We start from the raw sequence: 18,303 nt of genomic DNA on the forward strand, positions 1-18,303 counted from the left end.
ACATGAACATAAACAGGGCAATCTGAAATCTGCCCCAATGGCTCTCAAATAGAGTGTGCTGCAGTTCCATTCTTCACCACAGATTTCCATCATAAACTGTAAAACAAGACTTGCATTGGAAAATTGTGGGGAGCTGTAGAGCCGGGGGAAGATTCAAGCCCACGCTGCCCTGCTTAGTATCATAATGCACGCCTGCCGAAGTCATGTGTTAAATTTGAATATATCCTGCTCACTTTACGACTTAAAATAGTTTAGAAAATCCGAAAATATTTGGTACAAAATGCTGAATACATATACAATTTATTATTGATTCAGTTTATATAGAGGTCTATGTTTTGGATGAATATTTTGGTGCTTAAAAGTTAAGGTTTTTTTTCAGATCTGTAACTGATCTTTGTGCTATGAACATGATTAAAACCTCAAATTTGGTGGCTTGGTAATAAGGTGTGCTGTTACTTTCTACCCTTTCTTTTCTGCGATCAAATTGATCAAACTTTGCATCTGGTTGACGATAAAGACAAAAACATCCTGAAGATTTATTTTAAAGGACAGGCCAAAGGAAATATACAGCCTTTCCTTCTGACTGACTCGAGAGCATTTCATTTTGTGCCAGTGTCTGTAAGTCACTCGCATGTGATGAATAGTTTGTGAATCCATAAGGCGGTGGTTTTTTGCTGCTGTGGAAATAGGGACAGTTTAGATAAATACATGTATTTTCACTTCTTGTGTCTCAGCGGCCTGACTGACTGGAGCAAGTGGGCCAGAGAGTGTCAGACTCTGAAAGAGAGAATATTAAGCCTGTCTTCTTTCTCTGTCAGTGTGTGTGTATGTTATACTGCTTTAAGCTGATGAGGACACGTTCACTGTTCTGACCTCCTTAGCCTCTGCGTGATTAACTTTAACATTTCAGCGCTGCAAACATGCACGCGCTTCACAGCTGACATGTGTGATCCATATTTTGTAAGCCGTTTGTAAATCAGGCTTATTATTCCAAGCTATTTTTGGGTTGCATACCGAATGTTTGCCAACTCCGGCTTTTATCTGGGTTTTGGTTGGAATTCCAGAGAAAGAGGCCACTTTTCCAGAGAAAGAGATGTTATCATTTTATAAGATTGTGAAAATGGATACGATTACAGCGAGAATGACAGTTAGCAATGTTAGCACTAGCTATTGTGTTCCAGATTACACTTTTTTGCCAAAAGAATACCTTTTAGAGATAAGCTCAGATTCTGTAACGCTATCATTGTGTGTGTGTACATCTGCGTGGGTGTGAGAGAGACAAGTTTACACCTGAGATGATTATAACACACCTGAAGGGTGGAGAAATATTATGGGTGTTTTCACCCCACAGCTTTTATATGGATCCAAGTCCATTTGACATCAAACTTCAGTGATTTTGATTGATGTGAATGTTGATTTCTGAACTCCGGTGTGCACGAAGGAACTGTTCACTGAGTGTGCTTGAAAATGGATATGTGGGGTGCGGTTCGTGTACTTTGTGTACTCTCAAAGTACTTTGGTACTTTGAGAACCAGCTACATTTACATTATAAAATTATGTATTTGCTTGACGCTTTATCCAAAGCGATTTAAGTGTACACTGAACATGCTCACGGCCAAATGTGTAGCCTTTCAAAGAATAGTCCATGACTATGGAGCACAGACACATGCACAGTAGAAAGTTTGTGCTATTTCTCTCCTGAAATTATGACCAAAACATTTTTTTTATACTGATTTTAATTATGAGTTATGCCAAATGTCAATATCCAGGGCACCATGTCAAGATTCTATTCAAGAGCAGATTCTGAGCAAATGAGCAAAGAGCAAATGTCTCTGTGGTTGTATCGTTACTATGTAGAAAATAGTTGTTTTATTAATATTATGTAGGCTACTTGGATGATATAAATCACAAGTTTTAGTGCAAGTTTAGAGCAATAATGAGCAGCATTTTTCATCAAGCAGCATCAAGCTCAAGACTACACAAATATATAGGCAAATTGGTGGCTATTCATTTGTAACACGTTACAATAAGGTTTAATTTGTTGACATTAGTTAATGTACTAACTATTAATATTACATCATACAATCTGCCTAAGTCTCGTTGAGGTCAGATTTAGGGGTGGACCTTCAGGCTTAGTTTTTTTCTAAAAATCTTATGTTTTCATAAGCATTAAATTGTACGAACTCACCACCTCATAAAATAGTTATGATATTAGGTTTAGGAGAAAATAAATAGATATGGAAGTGGACTTGAACTTGCATTCTGACCAAGCTTTGAAACATTGTATTGTTAGCACATCTTGTGCTATTGCCTCCTTAGGGTGAATCACTGTGTTGTATCATTGTAAGTTGCTCTGGATATAATGAAACATTTAAAATGTAACCTCTGTATTCTGACTTCTACTTTCTACCTCTTACACGGAGTTTAACAATCTGAAAGAGCAGCAGGTGTATGTGTTAGTCTGAGAGACATTCTTGACTGAATGCCAAACGTTTAAAGAGGTCTCTGAAAAGTCCTTCAACAAAACTTAACAGACAGACTTCAAATCTAACAACAATAAAAACTCCTTAACCTACGAAGAGAAGAGGGACTGCTGTGTGCCAGCACAATCTGTCAATTCCAATATTGTTCCTTCTTTTCGATTATTCTTCATTCATATTATTATAGTAATATTTCTTATTCAGTTTTGAAAATGTTTTTTTTTTTTATTCTTTGTTATTTATTTAGCATTCTGTATTTTACACCATTTCACATTATTTGTGGCGTAGCTAGGGCTGCTTTGGCAACACAAACAGCAGAATTTAGTCTGCATAAATATAATAGTTTACGTATATGTTTGAATTAATATGTCAATTAATTCAATATTTTGATTGAATTGCATAAAATGCTGATTGATTAATCAAAACAATAGCAATTAATCAAACAAATATTTTGACACATTGTGTGCATTTAGCTTTCTGACTGAGGTTTGTAGGGCTCTATTCTCTTTAAAACTGTTACTGTATTACTGTAAAATGCTATGCAAATTAATTGAGCTCAAATTAATAGTGTAAAAAATGCTTTTTTTCCAGCTATACTTTTAATCATTTGTTTTGTTTTTAGTAAATTGTGACAACATAAAAGTTAATTATTCAGTTTTGGAGTTTTAAGTAAGTTCTTTAAAAAAGTCAAATAAAATAATAAAATAAAATATGAGAAAATATATAGATACCTTTATATTTGAGGAAGTCTGCCCATCACAAGGCAATCATCATATTTTGGGGTTTCAAAATCTATATTTTGTAAGTATTTTGGTTAATTTGAGTATTTATTCAGGTATCAATAAGATCGCAGTACACTCAGCTCCATTTTACCACATTTAAAACCACTCAACAATTTTGCCAAAAAACCCGCACAGAAAATGTCAAAAAAAGGAGGGGGCCTGCTTTTCAGGACAGCTGATCAATACTAGTTTCAGGAAATGTGTGTGTGAGTGAATTATGATCTCTGTACATCACACTCTGTCAGTGCCTAATGCACCCTGACACCCACACATCCATACTGATCTCTTTATCAGCGCGAGAGAGACAGAGAGAGAGAGAGAGAGCATTGTGGGTTTTTCTCGAGAGAATTGAGGCTCTATTGTGGGTTTAAATCGACGTTGTTCGGACCCCTGAGAGTTTTTTAACCCCCACACAAAGTGGCTCTCATTAGCATGTGAACGGGAGGGTGGCAGGGTCTCTTTATGGACTGTTTGCAAAGATCCCAGCCCCCCCCTCCTCTGCTGTCTCCGAACACTGGCCTGCTGGCACTCACATGGCTCTGTATGAGAATGTGCCCCAGTAGCATTCACACAACCGTATTTGTTCACTATAGCGTTTCCTCCCCTCAGCAGCAGAACTGTCCTGCTTTCTGTGTGTGTGTATAGGAGGTGAGGGTTAAATATGTTTTGTTTTGTAAGAGGTCAGAGTGTAACACATAAAGGACTTCTCTTTGCCAGGGACATCTGGTTGCTAGGTGAATAGACCTGAAGCTAGAAACAGTCGTCTGCTGGTTTAACCTGTAATGACTCTACAATTAGATGCAAGTTCAAACAATCATGCATCAGAAGACTAGAAATTTATGTTCCCTTTGCAAAAAACGCAGCCTCGCTCATACGCCCTAGTGCTTAAAAGAGGAAAAATGGGAATTCAAAGCCATTACCATATGGCTAAATGATCTATTCCAAAGCGTGGTGAGCTGCTTCCCTAGGCAGCTTGATCCTACCCAACATGCAGATATCTATAGGCACTGTTTTAGCAAACTCTTATTCAGGTCTGGACTAGAGCTGCACGATTAAACGTTAAAAGATCGCAATCTCGATTTAAACACCCACCCATTTATTCCTAAATGACAACGATTCGCAAAATTCGAAAAAAATCATACTGTGGGACATTCAAATCTGTGTTCGCGTTGCATGTTTAGGTATGAAACAACTTCACAAACAGTCTTTTCAACCACACTGTATTGTTATTTCTATTACAAATATTATAATGATAACTGAAATCGAACTATCACATCACCTTTTCAAAGTAACTTGCCGCTTCAAATAACAATTGCGTTAATTAATTGCATTGTTACGCCACTAGGTGCAACAAGTGACTGTTAAAAATGTATTTGTCACTGAATCATTTATTCAAGAGATTCGTTCAAAAACAATTAATCGAATAATGTAACAATTGAAGTATTAATGAATCATTCACTCAATCCCCTTTTTAAAAATAATTCATTCAAACTGATTAAACATTTTTAAATAGTCTGCAGCAATTACTAATTTGTCAGAAGCACTAGTAAATTGCATGTTATTTTGTTTAAGGCTGGAATACACTACACGCCTTTTGCTCAGATTTTTGTCCTGATTTGAGATCTGGGTGAGTCGGCAGTAGTTCCCAAATGTCTGACCAAGAGTTGACCGAATTCACAGAAAATTACTTAGTGTATGATGGGCACAGACTCGTTTAGCTTCAGACTTTGATTCCATCCAGTCTGAGGACATCAAAACATGTTTGGTATTTTGAGCCGATTTTAGAAAACACATATAGTGTATGATGCATCAGCATCGCTTATAAATAGTGTCCATAATACGCTGACCAGACAATGGAAATCAAGGGTGCAAATTCACAAAGATCGAGAAAAAATGGAGACGACTTACGAGATCGGGTAAAGACAAAAAAGAAGGAAAAAAGTACCATCCAGATCAGATAATGGATCATGAGCTTGGCGCTTGACCAGTGATGATATTGAGATACTCGGATATACTAGATGGAGCCCCGAGCTCGCGCATGCCATGCATGAAATAAATGTGTTAGGAAACGCAGAATCTACCATTTGTTTAGTAATTGTTTACAGCAGTTTCAGTATTCACACAGTGAAGTCAACGCAGCTCACTTCGCTCCCAGGTCGAAAAATACGGAAATCCTTATAAATAATAAATTCCAGCCTTAAGCCGGGGACACACTTAACGACTTAAAGGCCGATTATGAATGCAATTTGATACGTGCGACTGATCATGGCCAAACGTGCTGAGTCAGAGACAGTTGCGTTCAGTCTGTGTTTAAAATCTGTTCCAGTGATTGGAATCATTCTAAGACTGAACTGAACACACTTACATACTGTTTGTTAGTTGTTAAGTTTGTCCCCGGCATTAGTTGTCTGTTCAGAATCATGGGAGAATTCAGAATCATTCTGATCTCTATTTGAAACAAAACTAAACAAAAATTGTCATTCTCAATTCATCCAGAATTGTGCAGCTCTAGTCTGGATGCACTTTGGATCTTAGAAATGTACATTACAGAAGTAAAAAATAAATAAATTGTTGAATGTAATGGGGGAAAAAAACTATTTTAACAAATGTGTGTGTTCTGTGTTTTTATGTTACCAGAGTATTAGCTTAGAGAATTAATTGTGAGTCATGACTGTGGGTTTGCATGAAAAGCTGTATTTGTGTGGCTTGCTGGACTGTTGCCCAACTCAATTACTTATGTGGTTACATTTTATGATGCTGCTTTAAAAGTCAGTTGGTTTTGGAACATATCCTATGAAGAGCAAAAGCTATAGGATGTTTTCAGACAAAAGCAATAGTATGTTTGACACAGATATTAGTAATTTATCAGACTCTATCTTTCCCAAAGTGGCTAACAGTAGAAAGACTTGTACAGCTCTTCCTGGGGTAATCATGTGGTGAATGACCCGGTGATGATACAGGAGAACAGTATTTTGCCTGTTCATGAATCACCCGTCTGGGATTTGAACTTAATGTTGAACATTATGCTCATTAGCAGTCCAACTTTTGCCCGCTCCTGATTGTCAATGTCAATCCTAATGTCAATAAAAGCCAAAATGAACCTTTTCTCTTGGCTTTGTTTGTCTTTGGTAAAGTTCATACCACATATTCTCATGAGCTCCTGTGATATTTTGAGAGTTCTCTCTCTCTCTCTCTCTCTCTCTCTCGCCCACTACATATTGATCACCTGTACAGATGGAGTAGATCCAATATTATGGCTCCAGAGATGAAGCAGGAGACTCAAAAAGAACACTTTAACAAAAAAGAGAAAGGTTTTAGGGCAACATATCTTTCGGGGAAGAACGGGTTCTCTCACGTTATTTAAGGATTGAGAGCATGGGTGTGTTTTTTTGGGAAGTTCCCTGTGTTTTACCTCAATTCCTGATCTAGAGGAAGAGTGACTCATGACACACGGCGTGATGAAGCTGTTTTTACTATGTGAAGTCTCATTCTGGTTCAGTCTGCCTGCATATGCCTGTGTCAGCCTTAACACTGAACAGATGGAGTCAGCAAAGACAGACACTCCACCCTCTCGTCCCACCACACGCCTCCTGCAGACGGGTCTGTACATGTGCGCATTGTCTCTCTGGGTAAAGCTGTCAGCTCCTTGAGGTAAATCATGGGTTCTCTGTTATCGCAAAGTCAGAGTGCTCCCGCACAGCGATATCAAAACTGTGTGTGTGTGTGTGTGAGAGTAGTTCTCAGCAATGACCTTCAGCTCTATGTCCAGTATCAACTCACTGGACATAATCCAGCCTTTAAAGTAATGTTCCAGGTTCAATACAGGTTAAGCTCTATCGACAACATTAACGGCATAATGTCGATTAGCACAGAATTTTTTTTTTTTCTTCTTTAAAATAAAAAAGCGAAACAAAAATCATAGTTGCAGTAAGGCGCTTACAATGAAAGTCAACAGTCCCAGCTTTAGGAGTTTAAAAGCATAAATGTGCAGCATGTATTTTCCTTTAACTCTTTCTTTTTGTGATTTTTCTCAATGCAGGATCTCATTTTCTTGTATCTTTCTGCATAATGTAATGACAATTACTGGGTTTACAGGCTTTAAATGGTCATGATATGAATGTAAATATTGAATATATTTTTTACCCAGACAAGATGTGTAACGTATATTATGTTTAATTCTTGTATAGCTATACTTTGAAAACAGTATAGTTTATTATAAACTTCTAGTCCTGGATGTTGATTTGTCAATGCTGCTTTTCAGGCGTGTTAAATACACAATATAGGGTCATTTTATATAAGGTTTCACTTTATATTAGGTGTCTTTAACTACAGATGTACTTTGATGTTGTGTTCATGTTGTATTCAAAACACATTTGCTGCAATTGAGGTGGGATACGGTTTGGTTAGGACAGGTTTGGTGGGTTAAGGTATAAAGGAAGGCTAACAGTGTAATTATAGATGTAATTACAGAAATGAATTGCAGCTGTAATTACACGCAGGTATTTAAAAAATATATAAGTACAATGTAAAAAGATGTATGTACACAATAAATGCAGTGTATCAAATCATGTCATGTCAAAATTTAAATGTCAGTACATAGGTAAAGACAATGTATTATTTGTTTTAGTTTTTTTAACGAAATGTAATGGAGTAAATAAAATAAATTATGCTTTGGAATGTATTTTTTCAAAATAAAAATATTCTGATAAAGTACAAATACTTGGTAAATGTACTTAAGTAACAAAGTAAAAATACTTTGTCCACCACTGGGTAAAAGTGTAAAAATAAAGCTGTTTCATTGACGTCAGAGGTTGTATGATAGCAAGTTGTATTTCATCTTTGCTTTGCTTCCTTTGCTCATTGATCATTTTTCATGCTATAACTAGTAATAAAGAGGAAGCCATTTTAGCTTGTTTTCGATCTCTTTTATTGTAACTCGTCTTTCACAGGATTCGTACCCAAGCTCTCCGCATCACAAGTACAATTCTGTACCAGCTGAGCTACCGAGTAAGCTTAGTATGTCAGTAAAACCAAACATATGGAGCTGGTTAAGTGTTGGAAACTCCAAAACATATTTGTTTACAAATCATACACTATAGTAAAAAGTGTTTTGAGGTCATAATATAATGGTGCAAGGAGCCGCATGAAAACAAGTCTTTATTAATCCATAATCTGCCCCTGCAATCATAATTGTGTGTGAAAACGATTAAAAGTGCTTGCTGTTTTACTGCCTCTAGTGTTAATTTCTGTTGGAAACTGCAGTGATATGTACATATTGGTACGTATTTCGCGTTTTGCAAAAATGTTGCCAGTGTTAAGTTTTTCCAATGAACCAGTTGACATTTTCTGAAGCAAGTGCCACTATGCCACGAATATTGTCAAACCCAAAACATTTCTGTCTCTTTATCTCTCAGGCTGAGTTTAAGTCACAGCCAGTCTGGCACTGCTCATATCCCTCTTTAAAACCCACGAGAGTTGTTCTGTACACATGTACGGGCGGTGATACTGAGCGCTTCTGTCTTTCGTCTCTGGAGTCCAGTCTAATCCCCTTCGCTCTGTCTACGGTGTGCTGTCAGGCCTGCTAATAAGGAGAGAGCCGCGGCTCTACCGGGGCAGTTTGCAGTGGCTGAGCCCGTCGAGTGGCCGGCACCACAGATGCAAGCATTAACATGCAGTTTGAGAGCTGGAGGATAGTGTTTCTACATTAGCTTGAAGCCCTCCAGAGCTTCTGCTCTGTTTGTTTGGAGTAACGGGGCCCGGCAGAGCGCAGGGCCAAAAAGGGGAATTATCCTGCAAACAGAGAAAGGTAATAATCACACAGAGAGAGAGAGAGAGAGAGAGAGAGAGAGAGAGAGAGAGAGAGAGAGAGATTCATACACCATTGTTTTCCTGCTTGGCTTTACTCATGAAGTCCTGAACCAGAGAGGAGGCATTGCTGGTTAAAAATACGTAGTGATGTTGTTTCAATCCTCACCAAGTCAGCGAAAGGGAACTAACGCCCTACTTTAGGGCAACAGTTGAAGAGTTCACGGATTTACACACATCAAGTAGTTGCATAAATGTTTTAATTTTTGAGCCCCCTATTATCTCTAGAATTTTTCACTGCCTTACTGTATAAGAGGTCAGGCCGAAAGAGCCTTTATTTTTAGTAGTCTGTTGTACTTATATAACATCACTTATATAATGTTAAGGTTTAATAGCCAGTTTTTATTTATTTATTTATGATGTGTGTGCTGCTTGTTGGATTTTTGAGCTTTCCCTTTGTGATCATAGTGATCCTAGTCAACTGTTGTGATGGTAGAAGCTTAATGGTCAAGAATCAATAATAAGTAAAGGTGACCTAGAAAAAAAAAATGGATATCAATAATAATAAAAATAATAATAATAATAATTAATAGTTAATATCTTATATATTTCTTAAAATGATCATACATTTATCCCCTTATTTTGTTCCATATCTGAAATGAATGATATTTCAAATCTACAGCACAGGGATGAGGGGCAAATTTCTCATTGAATAACTTAGATTTCATTCTGTTCCTCACACAAAGCTATGGCTTTAAATTACTTATATAGCGCATGAGTCATGTGTAGCATTTCATATCTTTTATGGTGCTTTTTTGCTTGCAAGTCCCCATTATGAAAAAAGAAAACTGGACATTCTATAAAATATGTTTATCAGTGCATTGGTTCAGTGGGACTATCTATGAAATGGGATATTGTAGGTCACCTTGAATGAAACGTTTATGTTAAAAGAGAAAAGATTTGCACCAGACATAATGTCATATTAGTGTTTCTAGCAACAGCAAGAAATTCTGCCTTCTCTACAAGTCCCTCATGACTTCAAGTTTCAAACCCATCATAAAAGTCTGATTGATCTATTTTAGACTTAATCATATTGATAAATCCTAAGTAAACACTAATGGTTTCCCGGAGACAGACGTGTTACTTGGTTACTTTAAAAAATACTTGTCTTAAGCCTTTTATTATGGTGAAGCTTTACTGAACATTAGCCATGAAAAATATCTGTCACTCATTCATTCACTTCCCTGGCTGCAGTTATTCAAAGCTGTTATTACTGTGAGTGATTCTATGAATTGATAGAGAAAGAGAGTTCTGTATGTGTTTAGTGGATGTACTTTGATAGTACTTATTACATCGCCTCAGACAAGTGCTAGGTCTTATAGGGTGTATTGTGTGGAGAGATTTACCTTTACATAATGCAGGTAAATCTCAGAAAGAAATGTTGTATCTTACCCCAAATTTTGGAATAATATTTTTTTCTTCTGTAAAATAGTAATGAAAATCATCTGTACGCACATAAAAACTGTAATTAATTTAAGTATATTATTATTATTATTATTATTAGCATTGCAGTAATAGGAATTTTGCAGGAAATATGCTTAGTTGTCCTCACATTTAAAATGCATTATCTTTAAGCAAAATATATCAGTGTAGTCACACTTTATAGGTGTCTTTAACTACTATATACTTACATCTGAATGAATGAATGAATGAATTAATTAATTAATTAATCAATTAATTATTTAATTAATTATTTAATAAATTTTAGGTACAATGTACGTGTGTTCATGTTGTATTGCAAAACACATTTGATGCTATTGAGGTGTGATACGGGTAATTGTGGTTCACCTATTGGTACACATGTATTTTCCACATTAGCTAATATGTGTGTGGAGATCAGTAGCTGTGCCTCATGTGGGGTTTTCTTCTTGAATTGATTTATTTGGTTTTCAACAAACATATATTACGCAGCGCCGGCCATGAGAAAATATGCCTTAAGTGAATATGCGTTTATATGTTAGCTTCTGGGTTTGTTTCTGTTTGCGGGTGGGTTTGGCACGTTTAGTTCAAGTTTCTGTGTTTGTGTTATAGTTTCCATGGTTTTACATTGCTTTATTATCTGTCACAGCTGATGTTAATTTCGTTAATTAATTAGTTTGGTCTATTTAAACTCTGTGTTGTGTTCACTTCATTTGTCCATTATTGTTACATTGTGCTAGGTTGTTCTGTTCCTGCCTTGAGTTTGCTCTTGAGTGTTTTGTTTCCTCTTGAGTTTTATGAATAAAACTGCAGCATTTAGGTCCATTTCTCCTAGTTTCTGCAACCCAGCCATGACAGAATAATTTTTATGAAAGCTTTACAGGTAGATAGAAAAAAAAAAAAAAAATCCTTTTTTTTCAACAATTGAAGTTGGATATCAAAGGAAAGTGAATAGATCTTTTCATCTGTTCCTGCTTGAACAACTGGTTTCTTTGATGAAGAATCCCTGTCTGGTCACTCCTATCAGAATAAATATTACAGCAGTCAGAGACTTTAGCAAGAGACATTTTGTGCTCCTGTCTGAACAAAGAAGGTCCTTTATTTCTCTCTCTCTCTCTCTCTCTCTCTCTCTCTCTCTCTCTCTCTCTCTCTCTCTCTCTCTCTCTCTCTCTCTCTCTCTCTCTCTCTCTCTCTCTCTCTCTCTCTCTCTCTCTCTCTCTCTCTCTCTCTCTCTCTCTCTGGTAAATAAGATCTGGCACCTGTGTCAGTATTGATCATTCAGTCACAACACAATTTGATAGAAGAATGATGATTAATGTAGGGCTGGCGGACACTGGCCAGACTGTCTAATATATAATAGTAAATATTTACAGTGAGTGCTGTATTATTTTGGCTCACATATGTCAGAATGTGCACCCTGGAGCGTCCTGAGAGAGAGAGAGAAAGAGAGAGAGAGAGAGAGAGAGAGAGAAAGAGAGAAAGAGAGAGAGGCTGCAGATCTTGGTTGTAGGAACGATCTGAAAAATGGTAGGGGACTCATAAATCTTATCAGCCTGGCTTATGAATATTAATTAGGTGACGTAACATTTTCCAGCGCCAACATTATTTGCAACTGGTTTGCTGAAAGGCTGTGGCCGCAAGTGTGCTTGTTCAGTCAAAGTCACATTTAAGTCAATCAGTCAATTTGGTCGCCATCTTGGAAATTTCCCTGGGCAGCTATTTTGTAAATAAGCTCAACAGCAGGGATGACATCTTTTTTTTTAGGCAAAAACCCAAAAATGAGTTAGCATTTTAGCACTTCTGATTTCATCGTCCTGGAGTCAATGGGTTTCTTGAATGGGTTTTTGGGGAAATGTCTGAAATAAGGTCTGTAATTAACACAAGCTCAAGATATTTTTTATTCTACAAAACAAAATACATTAGGCAAACCTTTATGAATTCCAATGAATTTATTTGTATTTATTATTATTATTTTTTTTTTATTAAATTTTTTTACTTGTTTTGGAAAATGTGGTTGCTAACAAGTGACTACAACTAAAGAGGTTATCAGGAACATTAAACGTCATCAGGCCGAACAGGTAACTTCATCTACTCAATAGTCCTCTTTCACATCCTTGTTATCTTTATAATCATCCTCTTGCAAATTATTCTAATTCAAATTCTAATTGACTGTATTTAGGCTTCAAAATTCATAAAAAGTGTTAATTTGTGAAAATGTTTATGATGAACAAAACATGCACTACAAGACTTTAAAAATATTTTTTTACATTTGAAAATGATAAAAAAAAAACAAAAAAAATAAATAAAAAAAAACTAGGCATCATACATTGTAAATGGTTACAGAGGAAAAATTGGGTGTCATTCACTAAATGACTGATGATGACAAACTACCAGATTTTTGTATTAAAAAAAAAATACTAAACAAAATGTGTTTTAAAATTGTTTCAAAATATCAAACATGTTTTATATCCTCAGACTGGATGGGAATCGTTGTCTGAAGCTAAACAGTCTTAACCCATCATACATTACACAACTTTCTGTCAAATCTGTCAAATCAACTCTGCAAGTTGTTCTGACTTTCGACAACTAGCGTTGACTTGTCCAGACTGTTAATCTAGGCAAATCTCTGCATTCCTTTATGAGAATGTCCAGATAGCAAAAAGCAAGTTGCAAAGCGTGTTTGTGTCTGTGACGTGCAATATGTCCAAACTTCCTGTTTCAATAGAAAACTATTTCATGGTGTCTTTAAAGTCATTGTTGCTATGCCCCTGCTGCAAATAATGTGAAAGAATGTGTGTTTGAGCCATTGGCGGTACAAGCGTGTATGTGTGTGTTGGTAATTGAGAGCAATGGTTGTTAATTAGAAGAGTAGAGGACATGACGGGTTTTGCCTTGTCTGACCTAGCAGTGCTGTTTCACTGTCAGTCGTTTAGCCATTTAGCTTGGCCAGGGCGGCACAGCAAGAGGGACACATTACGAGGTGTTAGGGGATATACCAGGAGCCGACAGAAGTATAAATCACGCTAGCTGTTAGTATGAGGCGAGGCGAGGCGAGGCTCTCCTCCCGAGGGGGGGGACGGAGAGAGGAGCAGGGCAGAGGAATCATGTGGTTTGTCTTCACGTCCCAGTAGCTTTCAGGCTAATAAACGGATTAGAGACCACTTTGAGCCAAAGACAAAAAGGGATTTCTGCTGTTCGGGGAGAGAGAGGAAGTGGGAGCGGACTTGAATGAGGATGGTTTGGCTCTGAAAGCAGGCCAGCACTACAGGGAGAAACTGTGTGGGCTCCTGTCGAGTTTTGAAGCGATTGGAACGCTTATCGCGTTTGATGAGACGTTAGAGGCATATTGTGGCACTTATGAAACTGCACAGAAAAAAAGATCTATAGATCAGTACTCACCGAAACTGCAGCCAAACACTCTCAGAGTACCTGTAAATGAATGAACAAACGTCAATGTCAGGGTTACACAAGTTTTGCTATTAGCATTTGTAGAGTTTAGGCTGCGAGGCTGCCTAAGAATATTCCATCTGAAAGTAACGTAGAGGCTTTATGTATATACCATAAATGACAAGACCCCATGAATCAGACTTCAGTTTACTTCAGAGGCAGTGGTATTTATAGTTTATGGGGAATGGATGTTTCCACTCGAAAGACTATTATATTGGGTTAAAAGTATATTCTCCAGCAGAAAAGATGAATCAGCAATTTTCCCATGAAGAAAATGACTAAGTTTTAAATGCAACCATCATACAGACTAGCATTTAGATGGAGACACACAAAATATCCATTTTTATTTCATTTGGTCTTTAAAAGTCTTAAATTGAAAAAGAGAAGAAAAAAAGTTTGTGAAAACAAACTTTGGTGTTGGCTAGAGAAAGCCTGCAATGAATGTTTGAAGATCTAAAATAGATTCAGTGGCAGAACTAGAGTTTTATACATGGGGTGGCCAGGGGGTGGTCACTACTACTTTCGGGGACACACGCACACACGCACACACGCACACACACACGCACACGCACACGCACACGCACACGCACACACACGCACACACACACACACACTTGATACATCTATTTATAACACAAGAACCATTAGTGTATAATCACAATATAAATGCCACAGCCATCAACAACAAGAACACACATGAACCAACATTTTAAAGGTCCAAACCTGTATGACCTTCTTCTGCAGAACACAAAAGAAGATTATTTTAAAGCATGTTGGTAGCCACACAGTTTTGGTTCCCATCAACATCCATTGTATAGAAAGAAAAATTACAATGGAAGTCAACGGGAACCCAAAACTATTTGGTTACCAACATGCTTTAAAATATCTTCTTTTTGTGTTCATTTTTGGGTGAACTATCCTTTTAATTTGACAAAATCATCTCAATTAAAATTCCTGATTTCGGTATGTGATTGACTGCCTGAGTCTGGTAGATGCTCCTGAAGTCTGACCACACTGACTCTGACTAGCCTCAGGTAGGGAGCTGCTCTGGGGTCCAGTGGTGATGCAAGGGCTGGGGTCTGTTTGCACCTGATCTGCTTGTTTGTGTCTAATCATCCAATAACCAACATTTTTATCGTAACTTTTTCCTGCCAGCAAAAAAACAAAACAAAAAAAAACAGTTTTATTCTAGCTTCATGCATCCTTTTTTATTAATTTCATTAATAAAGTTTCATAAATAAGCAACATTAATTTTTTTTTTATCAAAGACTACATCCAGATCAGATTCAGAATGATGATCAAAACACAGATGAGTTGATTGAGTCCATCAACACCCCCAAAACTTCACAGTCCTATAGTGATCGCATTATGATATCGCTTATCTGCTTCTTTTCCTGCGTTTTGTTCTGGAGATACTCGTTCAGGAGATGCGTAATAGTGCCCCATACCTTATAACAGTGAAAACACAGAAAGCCATAAACTCGTCAATGGCGAGGAGAGAGTAACTTTAAATTGCATTCATAACTGTACATTAAAATCAACTACCAGTCTAAATTACCAATTTGATCATTGCTAGACCTATTCTGAATTTAAGTAGCCTAACTGAGCTACCTAATCGATTTCAAACTGCCAAATGTTAACTCGCTGAACACTGAGAGCTGTAGCCTACTTCCCCACATTAGCTAAACATTTGTATACTGTAACGTACACACGGCATGGTACATGCACAGTACTAGGACAGGTGTAAGCATACGGATTGTTATGCTAAATTGCGCAATTTATTCAGAGCAAACAACCCTGATGTTAAACCTTAAAAACTTACTTCAAATATGATGTTTTCTTATTCTTCGGTATCTTGCAACCATATTCTCTCGTCCTCTGCTCGTCCGTTTGAAAACTGCGCACGCTGCCGGTGAAAGTAATTTTTTTTTTTTTTATAATATTCAGCATCAGCAACTGCCAGTAGCAAATACAATTTTGGGGTGGACACCCCTCTGGCTCCGGCACTGAATAGATTCAAGTAGTTTTAAAAGCTTGAAGTTTGAAGGTTTTAAGGCAATGCAGTCTATCAGACAAACAGGTTGCTAGGGTGTTCTGAGTGGTTGCTAGGGTGAGAGAAAGGGAGGTTGTTTGTGTTTAGATTTTAATTTATGACAGTTGGAGTTTGAACAGTTTTTGCTCATTTTGGGAATACCGAATGAGCCAATTTTTAGGTTCTGTTTTAGGAGAACCGCAATCACGATCATTTCGAAAATATAACAGCCTGAAGGTCTGACCCAGGTAGCTTTGAAGCTCAAGGAGGAGATAGAGTAAGAAATTGTATCTTTGAAAAATAAGAATAATTTCAAGTTTAAATTCAATGTTGGCTTTTTCAAGGTAACAGATTTCACAATGTGCCTTTCTATCCTGATCACAACCAAGATGTAGGAAGTCCGTAGGAGTGGTTCGGAATTGTCTGTCCCAGCTTTTGTGTAACTTGTTTAGCGCTACGTCTAGCGTGGCAAGGAGACGGGGCACTTTTGCTTCTGACCCTGTCAGCCTGATCCTGAGATGGCCGCTCAGGGCCCCTCACCCACTCAATGCGTTCTTTCAGCCCTGCTCTGGGATCAGCCTTGGGGTCACAAGCAGAAAGACGAGCCCTGGGTGGTGAATTTAGAGGGGGAAAGCGTTGTTTTGTGAAGGTTCTGAAGGAGCTTTACAACTTCCGAAAGTTTCTCTGACCGCCCCAATAACCCCTTCCCATGATTTTGTGTGTTGTATGTTAATACGCATCAAATGCCTCTCAAACACAATGAGGAGGCCCTGGTTCGGAAACAACAAGAGAGTGGGCGGGAAACCGACCCAGCGTTTGCTTGTCTTTGACCTGAATATAACTCTCTGGTTAGGAGCGTCAGCTTTGATACTTTCACAGAAATACTTGACTCTCAGTAATGTGCCAAAATAATCTCAAGCCAAATAAATCCACAAGCATTATCCTTGACCTTTTTGTCTTGTTTGTTTTTCATTTTCAAATGCTACAAATGTAATATTGGTCTAGTAATAAATGCACCAACTATACACCATATGATCAAAAGACATGCTTGGACCCCTTTGAGAGCAGTAAATGAAAGGAAATAAAGATATTTTGACTTTATCAGAAGTCTTTGCTAAAATAAAAGCTTGTAATTCCTCAGGGCTATAACTTCAGTAAAGGCTTATAAATTCTTACTGCGGTAAATTGTCATTCCCTGAGGAAAATTGTATTGCTCAGAGACCCTTTCATAGCTTAAGAAAAATTAATTGAGTTCTCAGTAATGCTTTTAGAGGTACGTGCTAATTGTCCACCCAAAAATGAAAATTCTGTCATCATTTACTCACCTTCATGTTGTTCCAAAGTCCAAACTTGTATTGTATTCTTTTGCAAAACATTTGTCCATACAATGCAAATCAATGGTCACCGAAACTGATTAGTTACCAAATTTATTCCAAATTTCTTCTTTTATGTTCCACAGAAGAAAGAAGTCATACAGGTTTGGAACAGCATTAGGGTGAGTGAACTTATTGGGTGAACTATTGAACAGCCAGAACGCATTAAATGTTTTCTGTTTTCAGTTGAAATCTGTGTCATGTAAGTGGCCCCTAACTTAATAACTAATGATTTTTACAACGGAAATGAATCAATTAAAAACTTAAGCTAGACAATGACTTTCTTCTAGAGCTGCTGCACAGCCAAAACAATATTTGTTGCATTAATTTCCTATTATCACTGTAAAGTTGTTTTGAAACAATCTGTATTGTAAAAAGAGCTTATGAAGGTGACTTGACTATCTCTTCAAGTATCATGTCTCAGATGTTTCTCCTAAAATTCTTATGGAGACTTAAAAAACACATATAGTAAGAATATAGAGCAAAGATTTGGTATTTCAGTGACTTTTGATTGTAAACACTGTCTTGGCAAATCAAAGCACTGTTTTGTTCTCTCGTGGGAATATAGTGGAGACACAAGATTAGTAGGGTATTTTTCTCTGTAGAAAACTCTGAAAAACAGGGGACTAAGATAAAGTCTCAATGTGCTCTGCTTTCTAGCAGACATTACGAATTCCTATATATTTTTCATACTGAATATCAAGGATTGCATTTTGACTTGAACTTTATTCCTTACAGGATGTCCTGTTTGGTGTGTCATATAACATTTTTGCTATGTTTAATTTAAATTTTTCTTATACATTTTTTTATGTGCTGTTTACATGACACTGTTTTCAACTAAAAACAGAAAACTTTTTATGAGTTTGGCCGTTCATATATACGACAACGGCATTTTGGGGGACTGA

At 37.1% G+C, this 18,303-nt stretch overlaps 1 protein-coding gene across 1 annotated transcript in view; it reads right to left on the minus strand.

Annotated features, from left to right (window-relative positions):
- The window catches only part of sema6d (semaphorin 6D), a 48,716-nt gene extending 32,811 nt beyond the window's left edge, over nt 1-15,905 (minus strand). The window contains exons 1-2 of the mRNA XM_082182875.1: nt 15,816-15,905; nt 13,946-13,975 (exon numbers count right to left, since the gene is read on the minus strand). The gene's annotated coding sequence lies outside the window, so the exon portion shown is untranslated. The remainder of the gene's footprint in view (nt 1-13,945; nt 13,976-15,815) is intronic.
- Between the last annotated feature and the right edge of the window lie 2,398 nt (nt 15,906-18,303).

The sequence above is a fragment of the Leuciscus leuciscus genome (assembly GCF_965113295.1).
Source record: "Leuciscus leuciscus genome assembly, chromosome: 10".
Classification (NCBI taxonomy): domain Eukaryota; kingdom Metazoa; phylum Chordata; class Actinopteri; order Cypriniformes; family Leuciscidae; genus Leuciscus; species Leuciscus leuciscus.